At 34.5% G+C, this 13,344-nt stretch overlaps 1 pseudogene; it reads left to right on the top strand.

The window, feature by feature from the left end:
* Nucleotides 1–936: 936 nt before the first annotated feature.
* LOC122753828 lies at nucleotides 937–1,379 on the top strand (annotated as a pseudogene).
* The last annotated feature ends 11,965 nt before the right edge of the window (nucleotides 1,380–13,344 follow it).

Here is a 13,344-nt window from a genome sequence, read left to right as displayed (position 1 = left end):
ATTGACCATTCTATAGAGCAATTTGGAACAATACCAAAGGCCGATAAAACCATGCATATCATTTGACCTAGCAGTACTGAGTGGGATGGGAATTATACCCACTGACCCCTGTAATAGAGATTCAAGGAGAGAGGAGGCCAAAGCATTGATTTTATTTCTTTTGAAAGAAAGGTGCACCGCACTCACTGGGACAACCAGGAGGTGTGACACACCGGGATTAGGAAAACAAGCAGTTTTTGTACTCTTTACTTATATCTAATTTGAGCAAAATGCGGTAATTGGGTTCAGCAATAAATCATTCTCCTGGAATGTTCAGCGATAAGTCTCTCTCCTGAGTTGTTAGATTATTTTGTAAAATTTTCTGTTTCTGCAACAACGTATCATGTCTACATAATGTCTCGGTGCAGACTCTATGAAGCAATTTTTAAGTTGATATGCCTATATTTAGAAAGGGGGATAGTAGCTTCCCATTATTGCCTCTCTCTAGAGAAAAAAAAAGAGAGAGAGAGAGAAATAGGGGGCTCTAAGGGGCTTTAAGACTTTGAGATCAGATCACTAGGCCAAAGATGGGGGCACTTTCCATCTAATATCCCTATGTCCCTCTCAGTACCACTATTACATTTATATCCAAAAAGGATATTATTTTCTCACAATTCTACAAAAGTTAGACAGTCAATGAACATTCATTATCAGGCATTGTGCTAAGAAATGCTGATGCAATGAAAAGCAAAAGATAACCCCTGCTTTCAAGAAGCTCATGATCTAATTTGGTGAAATAGAATGAAAACACCTCATACAAGCAAACGTTTAAACAAGATAAATTAAAGCTAGTAGAGGGAAGTTACTGGCATTAAAAGGAATCAGGGAGTGGAGACGGGTGTGTGGCCCCATGTTCCTCCAACCATCCCATAGATTCAGGCCTGGCTTGGCTCAGTCATGGCCAGCGACTTCTACCTGCGATACTACGTGGGCCACAAAAGGGTAAGTTCGGCCACAAATTCCTGGAGTTCGAGTTTCGGCCGGATGGAAAACTGAGGTACGCCAACAACAGCAATTACAAAAATGGTGTCATGATCAGAAAAGAGGCTTATGTCCATAAGAGTGTGATGGAGGAACTGAAGAGAATCATTGACGACAGTGAAATTACAAAAGAAGATGATGCTTTGTGGCCTCCACCTGACAGGGTGGGCTGGCAGGAACTTGAAATTGTGATTGGAGATGAACACATTTCTTTTACTACATCCAAAATCATCTCCCTTATTGATGTGAACTAGTCCAAGGATCCCAAAGGTTTGCAAGTCTTTTATTACCTGGTGCAGGACCTGAAGTGTTTAGTCTTCAGCCTTATTGGTTTGTATTTCAAGATCAAACCCATCTAGGCTGCGGGTTTTGCCTTTTTCCATGTGCTTGGGTGACAGCATTTTTCATTCCCACTGTCAGAAGACTTTTGTGTAAGCTAGGAAAATATTTTTATATGCTGTGGAAGTGATTGTCTTTAATAAATATTCAGGTGGGGAAAAAAAAGGAATTATGAAAGGCTTATTACGGAAGGTATTTTAACAGTGACTTTAAGGAAACCTGAGATATCAGGAAACAGATGAGTAAGGAGGATACCATAAAAATGAGGAATAACCACTGAAAACTCTTGGAGTTTAGAAATGGAGTGTTGTACACTTTTATATGTGTGTGGGACAGTGGATAAAGTACTAGATTTCAAATTAGGAAAATTTAAGTTAAAATTTAGGCATTTACTAGCTTTGTTACCCTGAGCAAGTCACTTAACCTCTCTTTGTTGCAGTTTGCTCATCTATTAAATAGGGATAATTAGGGCAGCTAGGTGGCACAGTGGATAAAGCACTGGCCTTGGATTCAGGAGGACCTGAGTTCAAATCCAGCCTTAGACACTTGACACTTACTAGCTGTGTGACTGTGGGTAAGTCACTTAACCCTCATTGCCCAGCAAAAAACAAACAAAAATAAAAAAATAATTAAGGATAATTGTAGCAATGTACTATGGGAATATTGCGAGAATCAAATGAAATAATATATGTGCAATGTTTTGAAAACCTTAAAGTGCTGTATAAATGCTAGTTATCATAATCACCATCACTATTCTTATTCGTTACTTTTCTTTTCCTTTTTTTCTGCTGAAAGTAGTTAGTAACCTTTTTAATAATCAGGACAATATGTTGATATATCCACACCACATTGACATATTACCTAACACACTATCACATCATATCACAACTCAGTATCTTTCAGTTAAATAAATATTTGTCAAGTGCCTACTGTGTTCAATGCCTACACAGAATCCCAATCTGAGTCTTCACTGTGTTGTGGAGATGACCCTGGGTTACTGAATTGTTTTTTTCTCCTTTTTTCTCTAAAAGGACTAGGACATTTGGAAGTGATAGCATGACTTGCAGTAATTTGTATTTAAGTGAGGAAGGGCTATGAAAATCACCAGCATCACTCTATCTTTCTGAGCCATCTGAGTCCAGTGGCCCTGATATACACATCTGTTCTGATGTATGGAGATGGCCCAGGATGCAGTGAGAGACATTGGCCTTTTAAAATAATGTCTTTCACAGGTCTCAATTTGCCTGAGGCAATGCCCATTCAGTGATTAAGTCTAGGTAAGAAAGGAAGCAAGGGAAGGTCTCTTTTACCTAATCAAAAAAAAACAACATAAATAAAAGGTGGGGGTGGGGTTCTGGCCGAAAGAGAAACAATTGCCTTCAAAACCAGAAATTAGGCTAAATAACAAGAAAAAATGAGAATAGCCAATGTTTCTAGGGTTATGGAAAGATGACCCTACTAAAAGCATTATTGTTAAGGCTATGATTAGCACAATTGCTCTGAAAAGCAATTTGGAATTATCTTAAAGTAGGTGAATAAATATCCAACTCCTATTTCTAAAATTAGATTAGCAAAGTAAATCAGGGCTTATTCTTGATCTTCACGACACATAATTATGAATTATTTGGCCATGGCAACTCATAAAACAAAGAAAATACAAAATGGCCCTTAGTCCTGTGCATATTCTTTCTGATTCTGGAATGATAGTGATGACATGGATGAAAAGATGTCAGAAGGTGCTGAGAATCTCCTAGTGTTCTTATTGTCTAAATTCCAGCCATTTTTACTCTCAATCACATATACTTGTACAATTACCATTGTAATGAACGAACTGAATTTGATCAATCTTGACAATCTTCCTACAAACTAATCCAGAAGAAGGTTGTACCTTAGCATAAAGATGGCTCACTTGTTCTTTTTGGAGAGATTAATAAAAAAATTGGTGGAATTATTTTTTGCATGTTTGCAAAGGTGGTAAGGAACATCATTCAGAAACCATTTGATCTTTTTATATTGTGGTATTATTTTTTTTTATTATTCTTTTATTTTTTGGTTGGGCAATGAGGGTTAAGTGACTTGCCCAAGGTCACACAGCTAGTAAGGGTCAAGTGTCTGAAGCTAGATTTCAACTCAGGTACTCCTGAATCCAGGGCCAGTGCTCTATCCACTGTGCCACCTAGCTGCCCCATATTGTGGTATTCTTGATAAATATTTACAAAAAATAATTAAAATAAATGAAATTTATGCATCTTCTGTTACAGAAGATGAAGAAATCCTATATAGAACTTAATAAGACTTTCAAATTATGTCATCATGTACTGTGATATTCTGTGACTTTAGTGAAAACATGGTGTTAAGTGAAAATGGTTGAGAAGTATATTGAAAAATAGGATTCTGAAGTATAAAAATAGAAAGGCACAAGACTTGTAAGATACATAGAAATCTCATGACCCTATATCATTATTACTTTCTTCAAGGAAAGGATAGGAAGTCATTGGATATAATAATCATCAGATAACATCCTAAAAATGTAATTGATTATAATTTTTAACAGAGAGGAAACAAACTATTACTTATTAAGGAAACATTATATTTTTAAATAAAAGTATTTTATTATTTTCCAGTTACATGTAGAAATAGTTTTCAACATTTGTTTTTATAAGATTTCCAATTTCAAATTTTTCTCCCTCCCTCCCCTAGATAGCAGGTAATCTGATATAGGTTACATGTACATAATAACATTAAACATATTTCTGCATTGGTCATGTTATAAGAGAAGAATCAGAGCAATAAGGAAAAACCTCAAAATAGAAAAACAACAGCACCAAAACCAAAAGAAATAATATGGTCCAATCAGCATCCATCATCCATATTCCACAGTTCCTTTTTTTTTTTTTTTCCTGATTTGGAGAGCCTTTTCCATCATGAGTCCTTTGGAACTTTCTTGTACCATTGGATTGGTGAAAAGAATCTAGTCTATCACAGTTGATCAACAATTAATGTTGATGATACTATGTATAATATTCTTCTGTTTCTGCTCATGTTACTCATCAGTTCATGCAAGTCCTTTCAGGTTGCTCTGAACTCCTCCTGCTCATAGGGAAACATTCTTTAATCGACTGTCTTTGTAACCAATCAGACAAATCACTTGTAACAGCACAAGACAAAATTAATACAAAGGTAGATGACAACAACAAAATTAAATGAGAAAAAGATATGGCATGCATCTAAAATAACATTAACACGACTAAAAATAAAATAGTATTCATATCTTTTGTTTTGATATCATATACATTTCCCACTGTATTCCTTCTACCTTTATATACACACACACAACCTCACGCACACACACTCACATACACAATGAGTTGTCAAATGATATAGAAATAAAGGGAGGAAAGAGTTTTATAACTATTTTTTTATTTGCGGGGCAGTGGGGTTAAATGACTTGCCCAGGGTCACACAGCTAGTAAGTGTCAAGTGTCTGAGGCTAGATTTGAACTCAGGTACTCCTGAATCCAGGGCCCGTGCTTTATTCACTATGCCACCTAGCTGCCCCATAAGTAACTAATTTTAAATAAAAATTTAAAAGGAAAATATTTGTTCATTAAAACTAAATATACCCTTTCTTGGTTGTGGGTTTGTTTTCTTTTTGGGGGGTCCCATTCTTGTGTTGAGGGTATTATTAGTAATATGCAGTAGCTTACTTATACTCACTTTAATTCTCTCTGTTGATTTTAATCCTGCAAGCATGACTCATAGAATATTCCTATGCGTATTTAATATGCCCATAAATTCTTTTTTTTTTGAGATATTTTATTTTTTCCGTTACATGTAAAGATAGTTCTCAACTTTTGTTTATACATGCTTTACAATTTCAGATTTTTCTCCCTCCCTCCCTCCCCTCCCTCCCCCCTCCCCTAGACAGCAGGTAATCTGATATAGGTTATATCTATATATATCTATACATATACATATAGATATATATATACACACACATATATATACACATAATAACATTAATCCTATTTCTGCATTAATCCTGTTACAAGAGAAAGAATCAGAGCAGTGATGCAAAACCTCAAAATAGAAAAAAAAAACAACAGCACCCAAAACAAAAGAAATAATATGGTTCAATCAGCATCTATACTCCACAGTTCTTTCTTTCTTTTTTTTTTCTTGGATTTGGAGATCCTCTTCTATCATGAGTTCCCTGGAACTCTTCTGTACCATTGCATTGGTGAGAAGAATATAGTCCATCACAGTAGGTCAACACTCAATGTTGATGATACTGTGTACAATGTTCTTCTGGTTCTGCTCATCTCACTCATTATCAGCTCACGTAAGACCCTCCAGGTTTCTCTGAACTCTTCCTGCTCATCATTTCTTACAGCACAATAGTATTCCATTGTATTCATATACCACAACTTGTCCAGCCATTCCCCAATTGATGGGCACCCCCTCAACTTCCAATTCCTTGCTACCACGTAAAGAGAAGCTATAAATATTTTTGTACATGTGGGTCCCTTTCCCCCTTCCATGATTTCTTTGGGCAAAAGACCTAAAAGTGGGATTGCTGGGTCAAAGGGTATGCACAGCTTTATCGCCCTTTGGGCATAATTCCAAATTGCTCTCCAGAATGGTTGGATCAGCTCACAGCTCCACCAACAATGCATTAGTGTTCCAATTTTCCCACAGCCTCTCCAACATTTATTATCTTCCTTTTTTGTCATTTTAGCCAATCTGATAGGTGTCAGGTGGTACCTCAGAGTTGTTTTAATTTGCATCTCTCTAATCATTAGAGATTTAGAGCATTTTTTCATATGGGAATAGATAGCTTTGGTTTCTTCATCAGAAAACTGCCTGTTCATATCCTTTGACCATTTCTCAATTGGGGAATGACTTGGATTCTTATAAATTTGATTTAATTCCCTATATATTTTAGAGATGAGGCCTTTATCAGAAGCACTGGCCTCAAAAATTGTTTCCCAGCTTTCTGCCTCCCTTCTAATTTTGGATGCATTGCTTCTGTTTGTACAAAAATTTTTTAATTTAATATAATCAAAATCATCCACTTTGCATTTTATAATATACTCTATCTCATGTTTGGTCAAAAACTGTTCTCCTTTCCAAAGATCTGATAGGTACACTATTCCTTTCTCTCCTAATTTACCTATGGTATCACCTCTTATGTCTAAATCATGTATCCATTTTGACCTTATTTTAGTATAAGGTGTAAGATGTTGGTCTAAGCCTAATTTCTGCCATACTATCTTCCAGTTTTCCCAGCAGTTTTTGTCAAATACTGAGTTCCTATCCCAGAAGCTGGAGTCTTTGGGTTTATCAAACACTACATTACTAGTGTCATTTACTACTGCATTTCCTGAGCCTAGCCTATTCCATTGATCTACCACTCTATTTTTTAGCCAGTACCAGATAGTTTTGATGACTGCCGCTTTATAGTAAAGCTCCAGGTTTGGTACCGCTAACCCACCTTCCTGTGAATTTTTTTTCATTATTTCCCTGGATATTCTTGATTTTTTGTTTTTCCAGATGAATTTTGTTATTATTTTTTCTAGCTGTATAAAATAATTTTTAGGTAGCCTGATTGGTATGATAAATTCTTAAACCCTATAATTCAGATAAGGAGTTTGTTCCTAGGGATAAACAGAATATTCCCCTGGAACATTCTTTTTGATACATCTACAATTAGAAGATAAGATTCACGATTTAGATAGGAATTAGACAAAATTACTTCCTAAGGTTTCGTCCAAATATAAGATTCATTTATTTGGTGGTAATATCTTTATACAATTTTAGGCCTATTGGAGAAAAATCTCTGGTACATCTCTCCTAAAGCTTAATAAATTACAGCTAAAATGAAACACTTAACCATACCTTGGGTGTCAAAACCAGCTGAATTCTATATTCTGTATTAAATGATATGCAGCCTGCTCTACTGGTGAACAAGTTATGCTTGTAATGTAAAGCTGGCCAATTCTTGAATATACAGAAGGAAATTAGAGGGAGATGCCTTTTTTTCCCCTTTCCAATTTGGAAATACATGTGATTAGGTGCTCTTTTCCTGCTTTTCCCACCCACTCAAACCCTGAAAAGAGAAAATAATATTTGATAAAAGTAAGAAATCAAAACAAGTTTAAAAAAGCTAATCTGTACTTTGGCTCTTATAACACAAAACAGATGACAGAGGTAGTATAGAGATAAACCTGTTTCTTTAATGTTCATCCTTTTACAAGAAAAATACATAAGATAATCACAATAGACTCTAGAAAATGTATCTCAGGTCTTCAAACTTTCACAGGCAACTCAATTACAGGAAATATGTTAGTAGTTACAGCTATGGGGCTATCTTCCTACTTTGGGAGCATTTTGAACATAGATAGCTTAAGGACTTAAATAATACACAAGTCCTTTAGCCCAACTGTATTCATAATAAACATTTGATTAGAAAGTTAGTTATCCTACAACAAGCAGTCTAAAGGACCTTTCATGAAGCACATCCTAAAAGTAATTAACACTTGTAAATTTTTCAATAAGCCAAACAAAAAGCTTCAACAATCTTATTATGACAGATTTTTATGTTTTGATTCAGCATTTATTTTCAATTTGTTTCATTTTTGACCTTAACAGAAAACATCCACTTTGTTCTTTTCTTAGATGATGAAGTGTTTGTAAGGCTTGGATTTACTATTTTTTATATTTTGTGATTAAAACAAATAATTGACAAATATGCAATTCATCTTTTCTCTATATAGAGTCAATACATAACAAAACTTAGAATAATCTGCCTTAAGAAAGAAAACTTTTCCATTGCAAACAATTTTTTTTAAATCTTTTCCACTTCTCATGGAATAAGAAATATATCTATATGTTCTCCGTGTTCTCTCACCTTGCTGCATGGAAGAAAGAAGGTATATCTTCAATATTCAGAACTTTAAGAAACAATATAAAAATTGCTTTTGAGCTTTAATACATTATGACTTTTAGAACCACTAAAATCAAAACGAAAATATAATGTATATGAGTTCAAGGCCACCATATTGAAAAATAATTATGACTTCTGGAAACAAATAAATCTATGTAAGACAGAGGGAAATAAGATTTTTCAAAATAGCAAACAGAAGCAAGAGCAAAGTAAGTAAATTTTGGGGGAAAAACTTTTCAAAATGACCTTTTCAAATGACAGTCTAGGAAGAGTGCCTTATAAAACCCCATGCCAAGATATGAAAGGAATGCTCTAGGAGGTGAGGCTACCATCTGTATCTTACATTCAGGTCTGGAAGGAGAACACCAGAGGCATATGTTCCTTCCATTTGGTGCATAACTAGGTGGAACATTACCACAAAGTACATTACAGTAGTTCAGTAACGCTTCATTTATTTGGCATCTTCAGGGAATGAGGTATTCTACAAAATTCACAGAAGTGAATATTTCAGTAAATGAATTTTGCTACCTTTAATATAATCTGCATTTTTATTTTAACTTTTCTTTATGGGGATCTTTTTTTTAACAATGTATGACATATTTCTTCACTTTGTTCGTGTAAAATGGACATGACCTTTCTTTGATAACTCAAGATCATAATTATGAACCTATGTAGTAGGTAACATGTGTAACTACAAGAAAATAGGGTACTTACTGAGGTAGAGGTATATTGATGACTATTTGTCCCTGCACTAAATGGTCCCAGCCTGCTCTAGAGATTGTGAACCTGGTGACTCATTACTTTCTGGTATATGTCACTTCTCTAAGTTTTAAATTGTAGCAATCAGTTCTGTTCCATTTCCTAACTTGGTTTCTATTAATATGCCAAAAGATAACCAGATAACTATGCTGGATAAATCAGTAGATTTAAATATAAATATGGATCTAGGTGAGTAGGCTAAGGCCTAAGTCTTATGCTTGTCTTGAAGTCACTGACTGTCTTGAAGAGTAAAGTCTATAGAACTTGAGATAGCTCTTCCTAATCAGAAACCCTTTTCCTGTACAACTATTTTTGATGCTGGGTTTTCAGGTTCCTGGCACATTAACCCCCATTTTTTTCTTGTATTTCTTCCTTTTCTTTAAAAAAAAAAAACCTGGAAACTTCATTTCATAGATATAGGGAGATCCCACTAAGGAACTTCTAACAACCCATTTGACACCTGCCCTGCAATTTCTAGTGTCAGAGAGGTGCCCAGGGTACCAAGAGATTAAATTACTTATCCATAACCATACAGCCAGAAGAGACAGTACATGAACCCAGGTCTAATGGTAGCATTATTATGGCATTAGTCGACAGGAATTGTTGTCTGATTCAATACAGTTGACGACTCCAAATTTTAGGGAAAAAGTATGTCAATGAACTGAATAGGATAGTTAATACATTTTTATTATGTTACAAAATTTTTGTTTTTTAAAAAGTTGTCGAACATTTTATCAAATTCATTAACTGAAAATTCTGCTTATGAATGTAGTAGAGTATTATGGAAAATTTGATAGATATAAACTGAAGAAGACAATTAGATTATAAAAATTTAAGAAGAAAGACCTATGAACAACTCTTAATCTAGCTACTTTATTATGTAGTAAAAGACACAATGACAAACAAGGGTCCAAAGTGTCCAAATTAAAGAATAAAAAGAGGGAATATTTAATTTTTATTGGTAATGTACCCAGTACCAACTGTGGTGTTATCTACATATTAGGCACAATGAATATCACGTGAGCATATACCAGAAAAGGAGGAAAGGAAGGGAAATCATCCCAGATTTTTTTTAAGTGGAAAAATTATATAAAATGTGATAACATGTGCAGTATTTTGCTGAACGATAATATTATTATGCTAGGTCTAATCAGTAACAGCTTTAACTGGTAGAAATGTAATCTAGCTAATATTGGATTTGTAAAAAAATTTCTCATTATACATCATTTTCAGATGCAAAAGATATTCTAAAAACAATGTCTTCAGTAAAAAGATTGAACTGTGAAGTACTGTTTCTAAAAAGAAATGAAATTATCTTTTACTTACCTGCAAAGAAGACATATCCTTAAAAATCTAATCATGTGGCCCTTTGAAATGCGTAAGATAGTTTATGTCACAAATATGGGAAAGCAAAAACAGAGAAAGCTGTAGATAAAAATCCTTGATAAATATTGATGCAAAAATTTTAAATAAAATACTAGCCAAGAAAATGCAACGATATATCACAAAGACCATACACCACAAGCAGATGATATTTATACCAAGAATTGAAGGCTGGTTCAAAATTAGGAAGAGTATCAATGTAATGGACCTTTTCAATAATAATAACAACAAAACTGATATGATCATAGATTCAGAAAAGCCCTTTTGACAAAAATAGAATACCCATTCCTTTTAAAAACATGATAAAGTATAGCATTCAATAGAACTTTTAAAAATGATAAGTACTATCTATCAAAACCCAAGAAACATTGATCTGAATATCTGAAACACTGATAAAGTTAGAGCCTTCCCAGTAAAATCAGGAGTGAAGAAATGATGTCCATCATCATCATCACTATTATTCAATACTGTCCTAGAAATGCTAGCTGTAGCAATGAAAAGAAAAAGAAATTGAAGGCATAGAAATAGGAAGTGAGGAAACAAAGTTATCACTCTTAGCAGATGATATGATGGTATACTTAGAGTACCCTAGAGAATCAACTAAAAACTAGTTGAAATAGTTGACAACTTCAGCAAAGTTGCAAGATATAACATAAATCCACATAAACCATTAACATTTCTATACTCTTCCAACAAAACCCAGCATGAAGAGATTCCATTAATATAACTGAAGACAACATAAAATACTTGGGAATATAGCAGCCAAGACAAACCCAGGGATTGTATAAATACAATTACAAAACATTTTATATACAAAGACAGATCCAAATAACCAGAAAAATTTTAAGTGCTCATGGGTAGGCTCAGGCAATATAATAAAACTTATAATTCTACCAAAAAGGGGGGTATGTGCCAAAATATCAAAGTACTGTTGAAATACCAAATATTTTTTCCATTTTTCCATTTATTTAGAATTTTATTTTCACCTAATTACATGTAAAATCATTTTAACGTCAATTCATAAAAATCTCTGTCCTAAATTCTCTTGTTCCCTCCATACTCCTTCCTTAAGAACTCAAGCAATTGAATATATTATACATATGTAGTCATTCAAAATATTTCCATGTTAGTTTGTGAAAGAAAACTTGAGAAAAAAATAAAAAAAATATGCTTCAATCTGTATTCAGACCCCATCAGTTCTTTCTCTGGTGATGGATCACATTTTTCATCACTCCTTCTGAGTTGGCTTGGATTATTGTATTGCTAAGAATGGTTAAGTCATTCACAGCTCATCATCTTACGATCTTGCTGTCACTTTGTATTCAGTACATATCACTTTGCATTAGCTCATGTAAGTCTTTCCAGGTTTTATTCAGAGCATCCTGCTTATCATTTCTTTTTTCTTTCTTTCTTTTTTAAGTGAAGCAATTGGGGTTAAGTGACTTGCCCTAGGTCACAGACCTAGTCAGGGACAAATGTCTGATACTGGATTTGAACTCAGGTCCTCCTGACTCCTGGGTCGGTGCTCTATCCACTGCACCACCTAGGCTGCCCCTACTGCTCATCATTTCTTAAAGAACAGTAGTAATTCACGACAATCTCATGCCACCATTTGTTCAGCCATTCCCCAATTGATGGGCATCTCCTCAATTTCAAATTATTTGCACCAGAAAAGGGCTGCCATAAGTATATATTTTTTGTACATGTAGGTCCTTTAACTTTTTGTTTTTATCTCTTTTTGGATAGCAAACTAGTAGTGATATTACTAGGTCAAAGAGTATGCAGGGTTTTATAGCCTTTTTTCCATAGTTCCAAATTGCTCTAAAGAATTTTTGAATCGGTTTACAATGACACCAACAGTGCATTAATGTCTCATTTTCCCTATATCCCCTACCACATTTGTCATTTTTATCTGCTGTCCAATAGGTATGGGGTAAAATTCCAGAATTGTTTTGATTTTCATCTTTCTAATAAATAGTGAGTTAGAACACTTTCATATGGTTCTAGATAGCTTCGATTATTTCATCTGAAAATTCTTTTTTTTATCATTTATCAACTGGGGAATGGCTCTTCTTTTAATAAATTTGACTCATTTCTCTAAGTGTTTGAAAAATGAGGCCTTTGTCAGACAAACTCCCTTCATTTTTTTTCAGTTACTGTAGTTAACTGTAATTCCCTCCATCCTATTCCCTCCCTACACCATTTAATCAATTTTCTATCTCCCTTCACCCTTTCCCTCCTCAAAAGTGTTTTGCTTCTGACTTCCTCCTCCCCCAAACTGCCCTCCTTTCTATCATTTCTCCCCTTATTTCCTCCCCCTCCTACTTTCCTGCAGGGTAAGATAGATTTCTATACCCAATTGAGTGTGTATGTTATTCCCTGTTTGAGCCAATTCTGATGAGCGTAAGGTTCACTCAGTCGTCAGCATCTGCCTTATCTTCCCCTCCAATGTATAAGCTTTTTCTTGCTTCTTTTATGTGATACTTTACCTCATTCCACCTCTCCCTTTTCATTTCTCTCAATGCACTCCTATCTCCTTAATTTTATTTTTTAAAGATATCACCACTTCATATTCAATTCACACCTGTTCCCTCTGTCTAAATATACTCTATCCAGGTTCCCTAATAATGAAAAAATTCTTATGAGTTACAAGTATCATCTTCTCATGTAGGAATGTAAACAAGTTAATCTTTAATATTCCTTATGATTTCTTCTTCCTGTTTACCTTTTTATGCTTCACTTGAGTCTTGTATTTGAAAGACAAAATTTCTTTTCAGCTCAGGTCTCTTCACCAAGAATGCCTGAAAGTCCCTGCTTTCATTGAATTCCCATTTTGTCCTGTGAAGTATTATAATCAGTTTTGCTGGGTAGGTGATCTTGTTAGTAATCCCAGTTCC

Source organism: Dromiciops gliroides, chromosome 4 (assembly GCF_019393635.1).
Source record: "Dromiciops gliroides isolate mDroGli1 chromosome 4, mDroGli1.pri, whole genome shotgun sequence".
Lineage (NCBI taxonomy): Eukaryota > Metazoa > Chordata > Mammalia > Microbiotheria > Microbiotheriidae > Dromiciops > Dromiciops gliroides.
Note: the sequence above shows the minus strand (reverse complement) of the source record. Positions and strands in the feature narration are given on the sequence as shown.